Source organism: Molossus molossus, unplaced genomic scaffold (assembly GCF_014108415.1).
Source record: "Molossus molossus isolate mMolMol1 unplaced genomic scaffold, mMolMol1.p scaffold_m16_p_3, whole genome shotgun sequence".
Lineage (NCBI taxonomy): Eukaryota > Metazoa > Chordata > Mammalia > Chiroptera > Molossidae > Molossus > Molossus molossus.
In genome coordinates this window covers 130,236,210-130,255,337 of record NW_023425366.1, presented here as the reverse complement: position 1 = coordinate 130,255,337, position 19,128 = coordinate 130,236,210, and the positions used below count along the sequence as shown (strand labels likewise).

The window sequence follows — 19,128 nt, the reverse complement described above, 5'->3', positions numbered from 1 at the left end:
ATATCTGGAAACAGCCCAAGTGTCCATCAGTAGACGAATGGATAAAAAAGCTGAGGTACATATACACAATGGAGTATTACACAGCTGTAAGAAAGAAAGATCTCTTATCCTTTGAGATGACATGGAGCAACCTGGAAAGTATCATCCTAAGTGAAACAAGCCAAACAGTGAAAGACAAGTAGCATATGATCTCACTCATTTATGGAATATAATGAACATAACAGTCTGAGGAATGGGGTAGTTCCAGGGACATGGAAGTGGGGTAGAGACTGACAATCTCCAGAAGAGAGGGTGGTGGTGGAGAGATGAACCACAGAACTTATATGCATGTATGCATGAACAATGGACATCGAAAACAAGGCTGGGGACAGGGTGGGGAGGGAGGGAGAGGGGGGAATCAGTGGGAGAAAAGGAGAAACATCTGTAACAAAAATAAATAATTAAATAAAGAAAATGTAAAAATAAATAATAATAATAATAATAATAATAATAATAATAATAATAGGAAACTCTCCTAACCTTGTGAAGATAAAAGTCACCCAAGTTCAGGAAGCACAGAGAGTTCCAAATAAGGTGAATCCAAAGAAGACCCACTCCAAGACACATTATAATTAAAATGACAAAGGTTAAAGACAAAGAAAGAATTTCCATAAGAGAGTTTCCATTAGACTGTCAACTGATTTCTCAATAGAAACACTTTAGACCAGAAGGGATTGGCAAGAAATATTCAAAGTAATGAAAAGCAAGGAATTGAACCCAAGACTACTCGATCCAGGAAGGCTGTCACGTAAAATTGATGGTGAAATCAAGAGCTTTCCAAACACTCCCCTCCCCCCAAAACAAAAGGCTAAAGGAGTATATTACCACCAAACCAGCACTGCAAGAAAAATTTAAAATGGAACTACAATATGATCTTCAGCTATTTCACTTCTGGATATTTATCTGAAGGAATTGAGACTCTTACTTGAAAATATATGTGAACCCCCTTGTTCATTCTAGCATTATTTCTTTATTTTAGTCTTTATTTTTCATTTTTAAGTTACAGTTGATATTCAGTATTATTTTATACTTGGGTCAGGTGTACAGCATAGTGGTTATACAGTTATATAATTTACAAAGTGATCCCCCTGATAACTCTGGTACCTACCTGGGACCATATGTAATTACTACAATATTATTGACTATATTCCCTATGATGTACTTTACATCCTTGTAAATATTTTGTAACTTTTTATTCAACTTCACCTTTTTGACCCACCCACCCTTAACCCCCTGTAATCTGGAACCTCTCAGTTTGTTTACTGTGTCTGAGTCTTTCCCCATTTTGTTTTTTTTTCCATTTATTTTGTTATTTACATTCCAGATCTGAGTTACATCATATGGTATTTATCTTACTTTAACTGACTTATTTCACTTAGGATAATACTCTCTACATCCATCCAGGCTGTTGCAAATGGTAAGATTTAATTCATTTTTATGACTGAATAATATTTTATTGTATATGTGTACCACTACTTTTTTATACACTAGTATATTGAGGGACATGTTGATCGCTTCCACATCTTGTCTATTATAAACAATGCTGCGATGGACATAGGAGTGCATATATCTTTTTGAATTAGTGTTTTGGATTTTTCTGGATATATTCCCAGAATTGGAATGGCTGGGTCATAAGGCAATTCTATTTTTCATTCTCTAAAACCTCCACACAGTTCTCTGTAGTTGCTGTACCAATTTTCCCATCAAAGTGCACAGAAGCTTCCAATTGTCCACATCCTCGACAACACTTGTTTGTTGATATATTTATGATAGCCATTCTGACAGGTGTGAGGTAATATCTTCTTGTGGTTTTAATGTGCATTTCTCTGATGATTAGTGATGTTGAAAATAACTTCATGTGTGTTGGCCTATATGTAACTTTGGAGAAATATCTATTCAGATCTTCTGCCCAATTTTTAATTGGATTTTTTGGTGCTGATGGTGGTGGTATACGTGTTGAGTTGTATGAATTATTTATAACTGTTATTAACCCCTTGTTAGAAGTATCATTGGAGAATATCTCCCACTGAATGGAATGTCTTTTCATTTTGCTGGTTTCCTTTGCTGGGCAAAATCTTTTCATTTCTATTTCTTTACTTTTTTTCTTTCCCATGCTCAAGAAGATATATCAGAAAAAAAGTTACTAAAAGCAATGTCAGAAAATTTACTGCCTATGTTTTCTTCTGGGATTTTTATGGTTTTGAGTTATACCTTTAATTCTTTAATCCATTTGAGTTTATTTTTGTATATGGTATAAGAAGGTTGCTTAATTTTATTTATTTTTTGCATGTATGTGTTCAATTTTCTCAGCATTTATTGAATAAATTGTCTTTACCCCAATGTTTATTATAGATAAGTTGACCATATAGGCATGAGTTTATTTCTTGGCTGTCTATTCTGTTCCATTGGTCTATGTGATTGTTTCATGCCAGTACCATGCTTTTTTATCACTATGTTCCTGTATAGTTTTATATCAGGAAGTTTGATACACCAACTTTGTACTCTTTCCTCTAGATTGCTAATGCTATTCAGGGTCTTTTGTGGTTCCATATAAATTTTTGAATTGTGAATTCTAGCTCTGTGAGAAATGCTATTGGTATTTTAATAGAAAATACATTGAATCTATATATTGCTTTGGGTGATATGGACTTCTAACAATGTTCATTCTTCCTATACTAGAGCACAGTATATGCTTCCATTTATTTATATTTTCTTACTTTTTTTTCTTCAGAATGTTATAATTTTTCAAGTACATGTTTTTTAACTCCTTGGTTGTATTTATTTCTAGGTATTTTGGTTTTTTTATGTAATTGTAAAAAGGATTTTTTTATTTCTCTTTCTGATAGTTTTATTGGTGCATAAAAATACAAACAATTTCTGAATATTTATTTTGTATTTCGTTATTTTACTGAATTCATTTATCACTTATAGTAGTTTTGGTGAAATCTTTAGGGTTCTCTATGTATAGCATTTTGTCATCTGAAAATAAATACAGTTTTACTTCTTCCTTTCCACTTTAGATACCTTTTATTTTTTTCTTCTCTTCTGATTGCTGTGGCTAGGGTTTCCAATACTATGTTGAACAAGAGTGGTGAACGTGGATTTCTATGACTTGCTTTTGATCTTAAGGAAAATATTTTTAGTTTTACTCAGTTGATTATACTGTTTGCTGTGGGCTTGTCATATATGATTTTATTATGTTGAGATATGTTGTTTTCATTTCCACTTTCCTGAGAGTTTTAATCATAAATGGGTGCTGGATTTTGTCATATAATTTTTGTGCATTTATTGTTATGATTATGTGATTTTTATTCTTCATTTTGTTTATGTGGTGTATCATGTTCATTGATTTGCAGATGTTGACTCAACCTTGTGTTCCAGGAATAAATTTCATTTGATCTTTTTTACGTTTTGCTGAATTTTGTTTACATCTATGTTTTTCAGTGATATTGGCTTATAATTTTCTTTATTGTTAATGTATTTGTCTGATTATTTAGTCAGAGTAATGCTGGTCTCATAAAATGATCTGGGCAACCTTTCTTCCTCTTGAATTTTTTTAAAATAGTTTGAAAATGATAGGTCTTAATTATTATTTGAATGTTTGGTATAATTCACCAGGACTTTTTATGCTGGGAGTTTTTTTATTACTAATTAAATCTTGTTGTTAGTAGTTGGTCTGTTCAGATTTTCTATTTCTTCTTTTTTGTTGTTGTTTTTTGGAGTGTTTTTTAATTGAAAGTATTACAGATGTCCCTCTTTTTTCCCCTTTGACTCCCTCCTCCCAGCTCCCACTCTCCTCCTACATTCCCCAACCTAATATCTCTGTCCATTGTTTGTTCATATATGCATATAAGTGTTTTGGTTTATCTCTTCTCACATGTCTCACCTCTCACCCCTCTGAGGTTTGTTAGTCTGTTCCCTACTTTCATGACTTGGGATCTATTTTGGTTGACAGCTTATTTGGTTAATGATGTTCCCTAAATAAATGAGATCATGTGGTACTTGTCTTTCTCTGACTGGCTTATTTTACTCAGCATAATACTCTCCAGGTCCCTTCAAGTCACTTAAAAGGGTAAGGGATCTTTTTTTCTTACTGCAGAGTATTTCATTGTGTAAATGTACCAGTCATCTACTGATGGCTATTTTTTCTTGATTCAGTTGTGGAAATGTATGTTTCTAGGAATTTATTTATTTATCAAGATTTTCCAATTGATAGCATATAGTTCATAATATTTTCTTGTAATCTTTTTATTTTGTGATGTTGCTTGTTACTTCTTTTTTGTTTCTGATTTTATTTATTTGGGCTCTCTTTTTATTGATGAGTGTGGTTAAAGGTTTAACAATTTTGTTTATCACTTCAAAGAACTAGCTTTTAGTTTTATTGATTTGTTGCATAGAGGTTTGATTTTTTTTTTCTTTTTTTAGATTACATTTAGTTTATTTCTTCTCTGATCTTATTTTCTTCCTTCTACTCAATTTGTGCTTTGTTTGTTGTTCTTTTTCTAGTTTCTTTAGGTGTAAAGTTTGATTGTTTATTTAAAGTAGGTCTATATTGCTATGAATTTATTTTCTATTTCTTGTTTCTTGAAGTAGGTCTATACTGTTATGAATTTGTTTCTTATGATCACTTTCACTGTGTCCCATACATTTTGATGGTTTTGTTTCTGTTTTTATTTATCTCAAGTCATCTTTTGATTTCTTTCTTGATCTTCTTGTTAACCCATTTATTGTTTAGTAAGATGTTCTTTAGCATCCATGTGTTTGTATGTTGTTCAGTTTTCTCCTTGTTAATTGGTTTATAGTTTTATACCATTGTGACTGAGAACATGCTTAATATGATTTCAATTTTTTTTTAATCTTCACCCAAGGATATTATTTTGTTTATCTTCAGACAGAGTGGGAGGGATAGAAAGGGAGAGAGAGAGAGATGACGTGAGAGGAACACATCAACTTGTTGCCTCCTACACAATCCCGGCCAGTGCCAGGGATGAACTGCAACCAACGTACATACCCTTAGCCAGAATCAAACCTGCAACTCATTGGTCCACCAGGCGACACTCTACCACTGAGCCAAACCAGCCAGGCTGACTTCAGTTTTTTTAAGTTTATTGACACTTGCTCGTTAGCCTAATATTTGGTCTGTCCTGTAAAATGTTTCATGTGCACTTGAAAAGAATGTATTCTGCTGCTATGGGTGAAATGCTTTAAACATATCAATTAAACAAATTTGGTCCAATGTGTCATTTAAGGCTGCTCTTACCTTGTTGATTTTTGTCTAGAAGATCTATGTATTGATGTCAATGGACTATTAAAGTTCCCCACTATGTTTGTATTACTGCTGATCAGTCCCTTTATATTCATCAATATTTGCTTTATAAATTTAGGAACTCCTATGTTGGGTACATAAATGTTTACAAGGGTTATATTCTCTTGCTAGATTGATCTCTTTATGATCTTGTTAATGTTTTTCTTGGTTTCATATTATAGCATTTGTTTTAAAATCTGTAATGTCTAATACAAATATTGCTAAACCAATTTTTTTGTTTGTTTCTACTTCCATGAAATATTATTGTCCATCTCTTTACTTTTATTCTGTGTGTATCTCTCTATCTGAAATGGGTCTCTTGCATAGAGCATGTGTGGGTCTTGTTTTCTTATTCCTACAGTTATCCTATGTCTTTTGATTACAGCTTTAAATCCATTTATATGTATTGTTCATCACCATTTATCTCCTCTATGCTCTCTTCCACCTCCACCCACCCTCCACCCAGTGATTGTTGATGAGAATGTCATTAATTTTATTTTGTTTTCTATATTTATGTTCTTTTTTCCTTTTTCATAAAGCTATCCTGTTAATATTTATTATAATACTGACTTAGTGGTAATAAACTTCTTTAGCTCTTTCTTGTCTGAGAACCTCTTTATTTCTCCTTCCATTTTAAATGATAGCCTTGCTAGTTACAGTAGTCTTGGTTATAGGTCCTTGCTTGTCATCACTTTGAATATTTTGTATCAACCCCTACTGGCCTAAAAATTTCTGTTAAGAAATCAGCTGAGATAACAAGAGATGGCTGTGAGCAAGAACAAAGGGAGGGTTAGTGTGTGAGAGTGAGCGAGTGTGAGAGAGTGTGAGTGGATGTGAACGTGGACGACCGAACCCAAGAAGTGCAGAGCCGTGGAGCAGAAAGTTCTGTGCTGTGGACGGAGCAGCCGGCTACATTGGTAGGCGACCCTTCAGGGCGCTTCTCCCTGTGACTTGGGGAGATCTGACCATTTTGGAAGATCCCAGGTCTTCCCTGGGAGGAGGCAGTGGGAGCAGCTAGGACCCAGCAACCTGAGACCACCAGCACACCTGGCACAATCAGAACAGTGGAAATTCTGTGTCAACACAGACTGGTGCAAAGTAGTGGAGCTCTCAAGGTGCCGGTCACAGAAGCCTAAGACAGCCTGGAGCCCAGCACCACCTCCCATAGTAGCAGTCCGATCAGAGTTGAGATATACCCCCAGCAACAAAGGCTGGGGAGCAGGCATCCATCCCCAGGCAACAGAAACACAGACAAGCAGCTGAGACCCATCCCCAAAAACTACAGCAAAAACTGAGCAGGAGTTGAGCCCCATGATGCAGCATCACCCACAGCTGCCAGTGGCAGGGCCTGGGGCTCCACAGAGAACTGTGCGGTCTAGCAGTTCACAAGAGCAATAAAAAGCCTGAGCCCCAGAGAGACTGGTGCAATCCAGCTGCTTGCCTGCAGGAACTACATGGTGCAGGAGCACCAGAAAAACCTGTGCAACCCAGCAGGGACTGTGCCATCCAATTACCATGGGGCCTGTGGGGTGCTGAAGCACAGGAGAGGCCTGTGTGACCCAGCAGAGACAATGCCATCCAATTACCCACAGGGCCTGTGGGGTAATGAAGCACTAGAGAAGCCTGTGCGACCCAGCAGTCCATAACATAGGCAGAGAACCCAGTCCAAAAAGGGAATGTGTGATCAAGTTTCCCATGGGACATGCAAGGTTCTGGGACACCAAGGTTCTGTGTGACCCAGCTGCACACAAGATAGGCTTGGAAGATGTGAAAATGGAGGCAGAGTGAATGGAAGCTATACAGACAATCTCCCAGTACCAAATGGGAATTACAACTAAAATAAAGACAAATTCTCAAGAAAGAAACAACAGAAAAGCAGCAGGACAGGACCATATAACCAGGGACACTGGTAGGATCTACAGAAGCAACAGAGGGTGGCGGGATGGGAGCCCAGGGACAGCAGCAGTCTTAGCTGTGAGCTGTACCATTGGGGAATAAAGACCAAGCCTGCTCTACAGAGCAAAGAGCCAGGACAGAGCACTAAAATAGCCACAGCCACTCACCTGGGGGCTACGGCAGAGGCAGGGCAGACTGATCTGGAACTCTGTGAGGACACCTGGGATTTGGAGGGAACTCAGAGTTTTTGCTGAGTTGTGGCCACAAAGGACGGTGGCCAGTGTGCTCCTTCCCAAACTTGTGGGGAAAAGTAGCATATCCCCCTCCGAGATTCAGCCTTTCCCAGGTGAGGCAAAAAAAAAAAAAATGAATTGAGCCTTTTATAACCAGGATCTGTCCCACCATCTGAAAATCCTCTTATTCAGAACACCAGGGCTACATTCCAAGGCACTGAGTAACTGAGACTACTAGTTACAAGGTAAAAGCTAGAGGATAACTGAACCTTTCCCAGGATTGCAAATCTGCCCAGGAAATTAAGACTTGACAGTGGTGTTTAACGTGGGCCCACCCAGGCTCACACGAACATAGTAGAGGGAGCCACAAAGAGCAGAATACCAACACTCGCAGGGAAAATTGGGCAGGCTCCAAAACCCACTGACATAGCCAAAATGAAGAAACAAATCCCGAATGAAAGAACAAGACAACTCTATCAAAGATGAGATAAGCATTGGAAAATGGTGGCGGAGTGAATGGAAGCTACACAGACCATGTCCCAGGACCAAACTGGAATTACAACAAAAATAAAGACAAATCGTCAGGAAAAGGCAACTGAAAAACAGCTTGGAGGACCACATAACTAGAGACAGAGACTCAATCCTGGTAGGTTTGCGGAGATGTGAGAGAGGGCTAGGAGCCCACGGTTGGCAGCGGCCTCGGCTGGGAGCGGCGGCGGCCTCGACTGGGAGCGGTGGCCCTGGCTGGGAGCTGCAGCCTTGGCAGGGAGCTGCAGCCTCAGCTGGGAGCGGCGCCCTCAGGTCATACTCCCACGTGGCTCCACAGCGCAGAGCCGGGACAGAAGCTAAAATAGCCATAGCCACTCACCTTGGGCTCTGGCAGAGGGAGGACAGACTGGACTGGAACTGTATGAGGACACTCGGGATTTGGCGAGCACTCAGAGCTATTGCAGAGTTGCAGCCATGCAGGACTGTGGTCATCTTACTCCTTCCTAGGGCCCTGGGGAGAGGTGGAAGCCCCTCCCTCGGAGATTCAACCCCACCCAGTGACCACTGAAATGCGAACTGAGGCCCATTAACAACCAGCATCTGAGAAAATTCTCTTATGCTGAGCACCTGAGGGAGTTTTTCATTCAACTGAGAAGCAAGGTTCTTTAGGTGACTGCTACTGATAGCCTCCAAGCAAAAAGCTAGAGGATAACTGGACCATTCCCTAGGCTAGCAACTCTAACAAGGAAAGTAAGACTTGACAGTAAAGACTTGACTTAATTTGGTTCATCCCTGGCTCATCCAAACCCAGGAGAGGGAGCTACAAACAGCAGAACACCAACACCCACAGGAAAATTTGGCAGGCTCTACAGCCCAGTGTGATAGCCAAAACAGTGAAACACAGAAACAAAAGCCAAATGAGAGAATAAGCGACCTCTACCGAAGATTACATAAATGAGGTGCAGTTAAGCAAGTTAACAGAACTAGAATTCAGAGCCATGATCTTGAGGAAGCTCAACAGCATGTGTAAGGACATGAGCACCATGAGTAAAGACATAGAAATGGTGAAAATCAACCAGTTGGAAATTGAAAACCACCAAGAAGAAATGAAGAATGACATATCAGAAATATAGAACACATTGGAAAGTCTAAATAGCAGAGTACAGGAAGCTGAGGACCGGATCAGTGAATTAGAAAATAGAGTAGAAAAAAACAACCAATCAGAAAACCAAAAGGAAAAACAATTAAAAAACAGGAAGACAGCTTAAGAGAACTGTGGGAAAACTGGAAACGTAATAACATTTGCATCATAGGAGTCCCTGAAAAAGAAGAAAATGAGCAAAAGTTAGAGAATATATTTGAAGAAATAGTGACATAAAACTTCCCTAATTTGGTGAAGGAAAAAGATATTCAAGTTCAAGAAGCACAGAGAGCCCCGAGTAAGAAGAACCTAAACAGGCACACACCAAGAAACATAGTAATTAAAATGCCAAACATGAAAGAAAAGAGGGAATCCTAAAAGCAGCAAGAGATAAGCAACAGGTTAACTACAAAGGAAAACCCTTAAAGCTCTCAACTGACTTCTCAAAAAAAAAAAAAACACTACAGGCCAGAAGGGAATGGCATGAGGTAATCAAAGTCATGAAAAACAAGAATCTGAATCCAATACTACTCTACCCAGTGAGGCTTTCATTCAAAATAGAATGTCAAATAAAGAGCTTCCCAGGGGGAAAAAAAAAGGCTAAGGGAATACGTTAGCACCAAACTAGCACTGGAAGAAATATTTTTAAAAACTGCTGTAATTAGCAGGAGAAATAGGAATAAAAATATAACCACACTAAACAAAAATGGCAATAAATAAATACATATCAATAATTACATTACACTTCGATTACGGACTTTCGCGTTCTGTGTTGCCAAATCCGTGTCTCCCAAGATGAACTCCACAGAGAATGAGCTCCTCAAAATGCACTTGCTGTTCCAAGGGAGGAAAATATTCCAGTCAAAAATTTCGAATTACCCTGGATTAAACAAAGTTAAATTGGCTTCTTTAGTGTAAAATTCTGTGAACTTTGAATCTGAAAAAGGAGGGCATGTTATACAGTTTCTGAAACTTGCTTGACCACAAAGACCAGCTGTCAAAGTGCATCTCATAGTTCCAGAATTTCTCAGAAGTCATTTGGAGAAGTGCTAACATAGAATAAGAAAAGCAAGTTTTTGTGCCTGATTTTAAAGTGATGATTGCTTGGCTGCATACTGCTATGTCCAACATTTTCCCCACTATTCTCCTAAATAAATCCGGCATTACACCAGTCTCCTCCCTCCACTCCCAATTGTGTTGCACTTATTACTGCTTTATTCTGTAAAGGTTAATAAACAGAAACCTTATTTAAATTGGAGTTTGGAGGGACTTGCAAGGGAGCTTTCATATCCTACCCCTCATCACCCATTACCCCAAATAGGAAGAGAGGTACTTTTCATCTCCAACAAGATGTTTTTAGACTCTGCTCTTCCAACAGGAAGAAGGAGGATCTTCTCCTCCACCCCCTCAACCACTCAGCCAATAAAAGGCTGTTACAACTCAGCCAATGAGTAGCCACTCCACTTCTGGTTCTGTTTCCTCCAATGGACTCTTGGTGTGAAATAGCCCCTCTGAAACTACCCCTTTTGTCTGTAAAAGAACATCCATCTACTTTGTTCTCTGGACTTGCACATAGTTCGACATTAGACTGCACATCCCAAATTGTAATTCTTTGTTGTTCCTGAATAAACCTACTTCGCTTGAGAAATCTCTAAAAAAAAAAAATAATAATAATTACATTAAATGTAAATGGATTGAATGCTCCGATAAAAAGACACAGAGTAGCTGATTGGATAAGAAATCATGACTCATTTATATGTTGTGTACAAGAGACTCACCTCACAACAAAAGAGTCACATAGGTTGAAAGTGAAGGGGTGGGAAAAAATCTTCCAAGCAAACAGAAAGAAAAAAAAAGCTGATGTAGAAATACTGATATCTAATAAATTAGATTTCAAAATGAAAACCATAACTAGAGATAAAGAAGGCCACTACATAATATTGAAAGGATCTATCCAACAGGAAGATATAACTTTGGTAAACCTATATGCACCCAATATAGGGGCACCAAAATATATTACAAATCTTCTGGAGGACTTTAAAGAAGAAATCAACAGCAATACAATCATAGCAGGGGACTTCAATACCATGCTGACATCACTGGAAAATCTTCTAGATAAAAAAATAACAAGAAAACACAGACTCTAAATGAAGCACTAGATCAAATGAATTTAATAGATATCTACAAAGAATCATACTCCAAAACTGCAGAATTCCCATTCTTCTCAAGTGCACACAGGACATTTTGAAAGAAAGAGCACATGTTAGGACACAAACTAAGTCTCTACAAGTTCAAGAAGATTGAAATCATGTCAAGCTACTTCTCAGATCACAATAGCATGAAACTAAAAATCAATTGCAACAAGAACATGCAAACACAGTTGAAAACATGGAGGCTAAATAGCATGTTATTGAACAACGAATGGGTTACCGAGAAGATCAGGAACGAAATTAAAAACTTCCTGGAAACCAATGAAAATGAACACACAACAACACAAAATCTATGGGATGCAATGAAAGCAGTTCTGAGTGGGAAGTTCATAGCACTTCAGGCCTACCTCAAGAAACAAGAAAAATTTCTAATACACTACCTAACCTCACACTACCTAACTTGAAGAAGTAGAAAGCAAACAAAAAGAAAATGCCAGAGCAAGTAAAAGGAAGAAAATAGTAAAGATCAGAGCAGAAATAAATGACATGGAGAACAAAAGAACAATTCAAAGGATCAATGAAACAAAGAGCTAGTTCTGCAAAAAGATGAAAAAAAACATTGATGGACCTTTAGCTAGACTCACCAAGAAAAACAGAGAACCCAAATACACAAAGACAGAAATGAAAGAGGAGAAATAATAACTGACACCATAAATGCAAAAGATCGTTAACAACTACTATGAACAATTATATGGAAACAAATTCGACAATCTAAGCGAAATGGACAAATTTCTAGAAACACATAGTCTCCCAAAACAGCACAGGGAAGTGGTAGAAAACTTGAACAGACTAATAACAACAAAAGAAATTGAAGATGTAATCAAGACTTTTCCAGCAAATAAAAGCCCAGGCCCAGACAGCTTCACAGGGCAATTTTACCAAACATTCAAAGAACTAATACCCATTCTCCTCAAAATATTTCAAAAAAGTCAAGAAGAAGGAAGACTTCCAAACTCGTTTCATGAGGCCAGCATAATTCTAATTCCAAAACCAGAAAAAGACACTACAAAGAAAGAAAACTACAGGCAAATATTCCTGATGAACATAGATGCCAAAATATTGAACAAAATAATAATCAATCGAATCCAGCAATACATCAAAAAAATTATTCACCATGACCAAGTGGGACTATCCCCGTGATGCAAGGCTGGTACAATATTCGCAAATCAATAGATGTGATACACCACATAAACAAAATGAAAGATAAAAATCATATGGTCACATCAATAGATGCTGAAAAAGCATTTGACAAAATTCAGCATCCATTTCTCATAAAAATGCTCAACAATCTGGGAATAGAGTGATCATGTATTGACATAATAAAGGCAAAAACTAAAAGCATTTCCCTTAAGTACAGGAACAAGACAATGATGCCCACTTTCACCACTCTTCTTTAATATAGTACTGGAAGTCTTAGCCACAAAAATCAGACAGGAAGAAAAAATAAAAGGGGTTTAAATTCGAAATGAGGAAGTGAACCTGTCATTAATCACAGATGACATGATACTATACGTAGAAAACCCGAAAGACTCCATCAAAAATTTACTAGACTTAATAAATGAATTTGGCAAAGTAGTAGGATAGAAAATTAACATCAAATAAACTATGGCATTCTTATACAAGAAAGATGAACTCGCAGAAAGAGAAACTAAAAAAACAATCCTATTTACCATTGCGGCAAAAAAGTTAAGATACCTAGGAATAAACTGAACCAAAAACATAAAGGACCTATTCACAGAAAACTACAGGTCATTGAAAAAAGAAATCGAGGAAGATATAAAAAAGTGGAAGCACATACCTTGTTCATGAATTGGAAGAATTAACATCATTAAAATGTCCATACTACCCAAAGCAATCTATAGACTCAATGCAATCCCCATCAAAATACCAACGACATACTTCACAAAACTAGAACAAATACTTCAACAGTTCATATGAAACCAAAAAGACCTCGAATAGCTACAGCAATTTTGAGAAAGAAGAACAAAATTGGAGAGATCACATTAACAGATTTCAGGTTATACTACAAAGCCACCGTAATCAAAACAGCCTGGTACTGGCACAAGAACAGACAGATAGACCAGTGAAACAGAACAGAGAACCCAGAAATGGACCCAAGGCAGTATGCTCAATATGCTCAATGAATATTTGACAAAGGGGGCAAGAGCATACAGTGTAGTAAAGACAGCGTCTTTAATAAATGGTGTTGGGAAAATTGGACAGCTACATGCAAACAAATGAAACTAGAACACTAACTTATACCATACACAAGAATAAACTCAAAATGGATAAAAAACTTAAATGTGACTCATGAATTCATAAAAATCCTAGAAGAAAATGTAGGGAACAAAATTTCAGACATCATAGGCAGCAGAATTTTCACTGATACATCACCTAAGGCAACAGAAACAAAGGAAAAAATGAACATATGGGTCCACATCATACTCAAAAAATTCTGCACAGCAAAAGATACAGTCATCAAAATGGAAAGGCAACCCACTGTATGGGAGAGCATAATTGCCAATGATATATCAGATAAGCGGTTAATTTTCAGTATATACAGAGTGCTCATACAACTCAACAAAAGGAAGATAAAGTACCCAATTAAAAAATGGGCAGAGGAACTAAATAGACACCTCTCCAAACTACACTTACAAATGGCTAAGAGACATATGAAGAATGCTCAACATCACTAATCATCAGAGATGCAAATTAAAACAACAATGAGGTATCACCTCACACCTGTCAGAATGGCTGCCATCAACAAATCATGAAACAACAAGAGTTGGCAAGGGTGTGGAGTAAAGGGGACTCTAGTACACTGCTGGTGGGAATCCAGACTGGTGCAGCCACTATGGAAAACAATATGGTGTTACCTCAAAAAATTAAAAATTGAATCTCTATTTGACCCACTGATCCCACTTTTAGGAATGTACTCTAAGAATCTTGAAACACCAATCAGAAAAATATATATGTACTCCCATGCTCGTAGCAACACTATTTACAATAGCTAAGATCTGGAAACAGCCCAAGTGTCCATCAGTAGACAAATGGGTAAAACAGCTGAGGTACATATACACAATGTAGTACTATGCAGCTGTAAGAAAGATCTCTTATCGTTTGAGACGACATGGGGGGACCTGAAAAGTATTATCCTAAGTGAAACAAGCCAAAAGAGAAAGACAGGTATCATATGATCTCACTTATTTGTGGAATATAATGAACATAACAGTCTGAGGAATGGGGTAGTCCCAGAGATGTAGAAGTGGGGTACTGACAATCTCCAGAAGAGAGGGTGGTGTGAAGTAGATGAACCACAGGACTTATATGCATGTATGCATGAACAATGGACATGGACAACAAAGCTGGGGACAGGGTGGGGAGGGGGATGGGGAATATCAGTGAGGGGAAAAGGAGAAACATCTGTAACAAAAATAAGTAATTTTTTAAAAAAGAAAAAAATAAATGGGTAAGCAATAAAAAAGTTCTGTATAAAACTTATTTTAAAGTTTCAAAGGTTTGCTCTAAGTCAATAAGAGAAAAATGTAATTAAAACAATTATGCTTAATTATGTAGAACAAAAAGCCACTGATTATTCTGTGTCAAGCCTGATGTTCAAGCAATAATATAAAAAAAGATAAAAAGCAATTTTGAGACCAAAAAAAAAAAAAAAGAAATAAGCTGACAGTATTATGGAAGCTTTCTTATAGGTAACTAACTGTTTTTCTCTTGCTTCCTTTTAATATTCTTTGTCTTCTAATGTTTACCTTTCTAATATGTCTTAATAATTACCTTAATAATGTGTCTTTCTGTGAGCCTCTTTGGGTTTATCTTTTTTGCTTCCCAGACTTGTATGTCTATTTCCTTTACCAGGTTATAGATATTTTTAGTCATTCCTTAAAACAGATTCTCAACTCCTTGCTCTTTTTTTTTTCTGGTATTCTATGATGCAAATAATTTTATGTTGGATATTGTCGTGGAGGTTCCTTAAACTATCCTCATTTTTTTAATTTTTTTTTTCTACTGTTCAAATTGGGTGTTTTTTTGCTACCTAGTTTTCTAAATCGCTGATTTGATTTTCTGCTTTATCAAATTTGCTGTTGATTTCTTCTAGTGCATTATTTATTTCACTTATTGCATTATCCATTTCTGACTGTTTTTTTTTTTAATTATTTTACATCATTCTTTAGCTTACTTTGTCTTTGTTGAAGTTCTCACTGACTTTCTTGAGTATCCTTATAACCAGTGTTTTGAACTCTTTCTGGTTTTGAACTCTTGCCTTCTTATCCTTTGGCTCTTTTTTTTTGGAGAATTCTACTTTTTATTCATTGTGGCCATTTTTTTTAAATAAGTCTCCCTATTTTGTCTGTCTCTCTCTGTGTTTTTTTTTTTTTTTTTTTATGTACTAGGTAGATATGCTACATTTCTTCAGTCTTGGCAGGGTGACCTTATATAGTAGGTGTCCCATGGAGCCAAGTTGTGCAGTCTTTCTAATCATGTGAGCTGGATGCTCCAGGGGTGTCCTTGTGTTGATTTTGTGTACCCTTTTGTTGTATTTTAGTCTTGACTTCTGTTGGCACCTCCATGGGTGGGATTGACCCTCAGGCTTACTGGCTTTGAGGATTGGCCATGACCACAGTGTATGAGCTGCTGTGTGAGAGCTGACCCCATGGAGCAAGATTTGCCCCCATTGTGTTTGTTGCCTGCTGAGATTAGCCTTTAACTGTGCCTCTTTGGGGGCTAATCAGGTTGTATTTTGTAGTGGTCTGAAGCTGGTCACCATGTGTATAGTTATTGGGCCTCCTGGTGGAGGGAGGCTGTGGTTCAGGTCAATGCCAAATGTTGCCTGTGACTACCTATTAGAAGATACAAAGCAGCCTGAAGTTGATAGCTGCCTGTGAGAGGCCTAGATGCAGGTGGGAGAGGCCATGGTGCAAACTGAGGTCAGCTTTCACCAATACTACGCCTGGGGTATATCAGCAAAAGGTCCAAGTCATTCTGAAACCTGCCACTGTCTTCCGGTTGCCTGTAAGACTCAGCCACTTAAAGTGCCTCATATGTACATAGATTGAGTGAGGCAGGGTTTTAGGGATTCTTCAGAGTGGAGTGAGTGCTGTTTACCAGGTTGATATAGATCCAGATTTGTCACCAGTGATGATCCTGAAGCTACTTAGCAAAAGTGTCAGGGTACATTGGGGTCACTTGGCTGGGGGCTTAGGGAACTTTGCAGTGGAGCAGTATCTTCAGGATGGAGCTCCTGGAGTTCACCAGGCTCATGCAGAATCAGGTTTCACTGTGTTGGGTAAAGGCTAAACTGAGGAAAGATGGCATTCATTGGCCACACAGGAATAGAGCTATACATAGGGAAAATGGCAGGTGTCCTGCCAACCCTTTTTCTGAAGACATACAATTTAACCTCTCCCTGCATGTCTCTGGCACCCCCCCCCCCAAGCTTGACTGGAATTTCTTGAGCGTTTTTAAAGAAAGACTGCAGTGTGGGCTCAGGCTGGTTGGTGCCAAAAGAGTCTTGAGCCATGGACAAACTGGGTGGGTTGGGGTCTCAGAGATCATCAAGGTGGAGCTAGCAGAGTTCACCAGGCTAATGAATATTAGATTTGGCCATGTCAGGGTGAGTTCTTGACACAAGAAAGATGGTGCCCATCTGCAGTGTAGAAGAAAGGCTCACCACAGGAACAATTACACTGTCCCTCCAGCCCTTGCCCCAAAGTCACACAACTCAGTTTCTTCCTGTATGTCTTTGGCACCCCTTTTCCAAACTGCTGTCCCTCTAGTGCAGCCCATGGTGAGTGCCTGCGAATGAGAGTTTGTGTGTAGGTCCTTTAAGAGGATGCCTAAATATCCAGCACCTTTCAGTTTCACTGAGATGAAAGGAATCCCTGCTACTTTTTAAAGCCAGATATTATATGGGCTCCTCTGTTTAGCACTGGTGTTCTGGGCTAGGAGCCTGGCTTGGGGCTGAGAACTCTGCTCCAGGGGGAACCTCTGTTGCTCAGATATCCCTCTGGATTATCAACCACTACACATGGGTGTAGGGCAAACTCATTTTGTGCCTCTGCCCTTTCTACCAGTCTTCATGTGACTTCTTCTTTATATCCCTCGTTATAAGACTTATGTTAAGCTAGTCTTCAGATGATTCTCCAGGTTAATTGTTCTATAACTATAATTTTCAACTAATGTGCTGTGACAGGTACACTGTGTTCCACAAAAAAATTTTAAGACATGTAATACCTATTCAATCAGGGGCACTGACCTAATTTCCCTGAGAGTGTCAAATAAAAAGTGACAACAACCATAGCTGTCCAGATACATGAATCAAAATTATACCTATATTTTGTCATATCAGCAAAATGTGTATTTTTTGGTATACTGCAGAATTTTAGTAATTAGTTTATGTATAACATGAGATGCAAAGGTTGAAAATCACTGTTCTGTAATTTAGGTGCAGTCATGGTAGAAGGTGACTACAGCTACCATCTTCCATCTTGAGTTGTATTTATTTCTTTTGTTGCAGCACTATTTACAATAGCCAAGACATGGAAGCAATCTAAGTGTCATTTGCTGGATGAATGGATAAAGAAAATGTGGATTTGATCTTCCTACAAACCTGGATTGTTCTCCTTTGGATTATCCTGTGTACAAAATTTGTCTGCTTTTAGTTTCTTTTATATAGCAGTGTAACCTTTACCTGAACTCAGTGGTTCTCAAAGTGGTCCTCTGACCATCAACATGGCCTTGGAATATGTTAGAAATGCAAGTTCTCACAGATGAATGAATGAATAAAGTAGATATATGATATACACATAAATACATACACATATACATTTATATATTATATAAGTATATAATTCAGCCATTAAGAAAGGAAGACAATTATGCTATTTATGTCAGCATGGATGGATTTTGAGGGTATTATGCTAAGCAAAATAAATCTGACAAAGACAAATACCATATCATATATATATATATATATATATAGAGAGAGAGAGAGAGAGAGAATATCTTTTTCTTAAAAATTGAATTCATAAAGAGAGCAAAATTGGTGGTTGCCAGAAGCAGGGAATAAGGGGTGTGCTAAATGGGTGAAGGGGATCAAAGGTACAGCCTTATAAGTTATGGTGCTGTAACATACAGCATGATGACTATAGTTAATAATACTGTATTGTATATTTGAAAGTTGCTAAAAGATGAAATCTTTAAAGTTTTCATCACAAGAAAAAACATTTGTGACTATGTATGGTGATGGATGTTAGTTATACTAATTGTGGTGATCATCTAAAAGTATGTATATATTCCTAATCATTGTTGTATACCAAAACTAGTTTAATGTTATATGTCAACTATATCTCAATTTTAAAAAGGATACATTTTTAAATGGAATAAATAATTTATAGGGTTTAAATAATTATATAATTTCTTTTTTACATCTTAAAAATAGTTTCCCACAAAATCTTAACTCATTATTAATATTTAAATTTCTTAAGGACAAAAATTTTATATTCTAGATCTTTATGTTTTTTATAGAATTTACACAGTACCTAATATGGTTCACAAATATAGGAACTAACTGGTTTCAATACAAATATATTGGAATATAGCAAAATATTTGAATAGTTTTAATACCAATATAATCCATATTGACTGCCACAAATTAGTATATATTAGCAAAGAGAAAAAGAAAATTTAAAGATAGCTAATTCTACTACCTAGCTATAACTAGATAGTTTAATAAATTGTTTTTGTGTAATAGATAGTGTTCATTTTTTTTAGTAATCCATAAATAAACTGAATTTGAGG

General features: G+C 37.3%; 1 protein-coding gene across 1 annotated transcript in view; it reads left to right on the top strand.

Annotated features, from left to right (window-relative positions):
- The window catches only part of LOC118642705 (ATP-binding cassette sub-family A member 3-like), a 250,011-nt gene that overhangs the window by 75,360 nt on the left and 155,523 nt on the right, over positions 1–19,128 (top strand). The gene's annotated exons all lie outside the window — the stretch shown is intronic.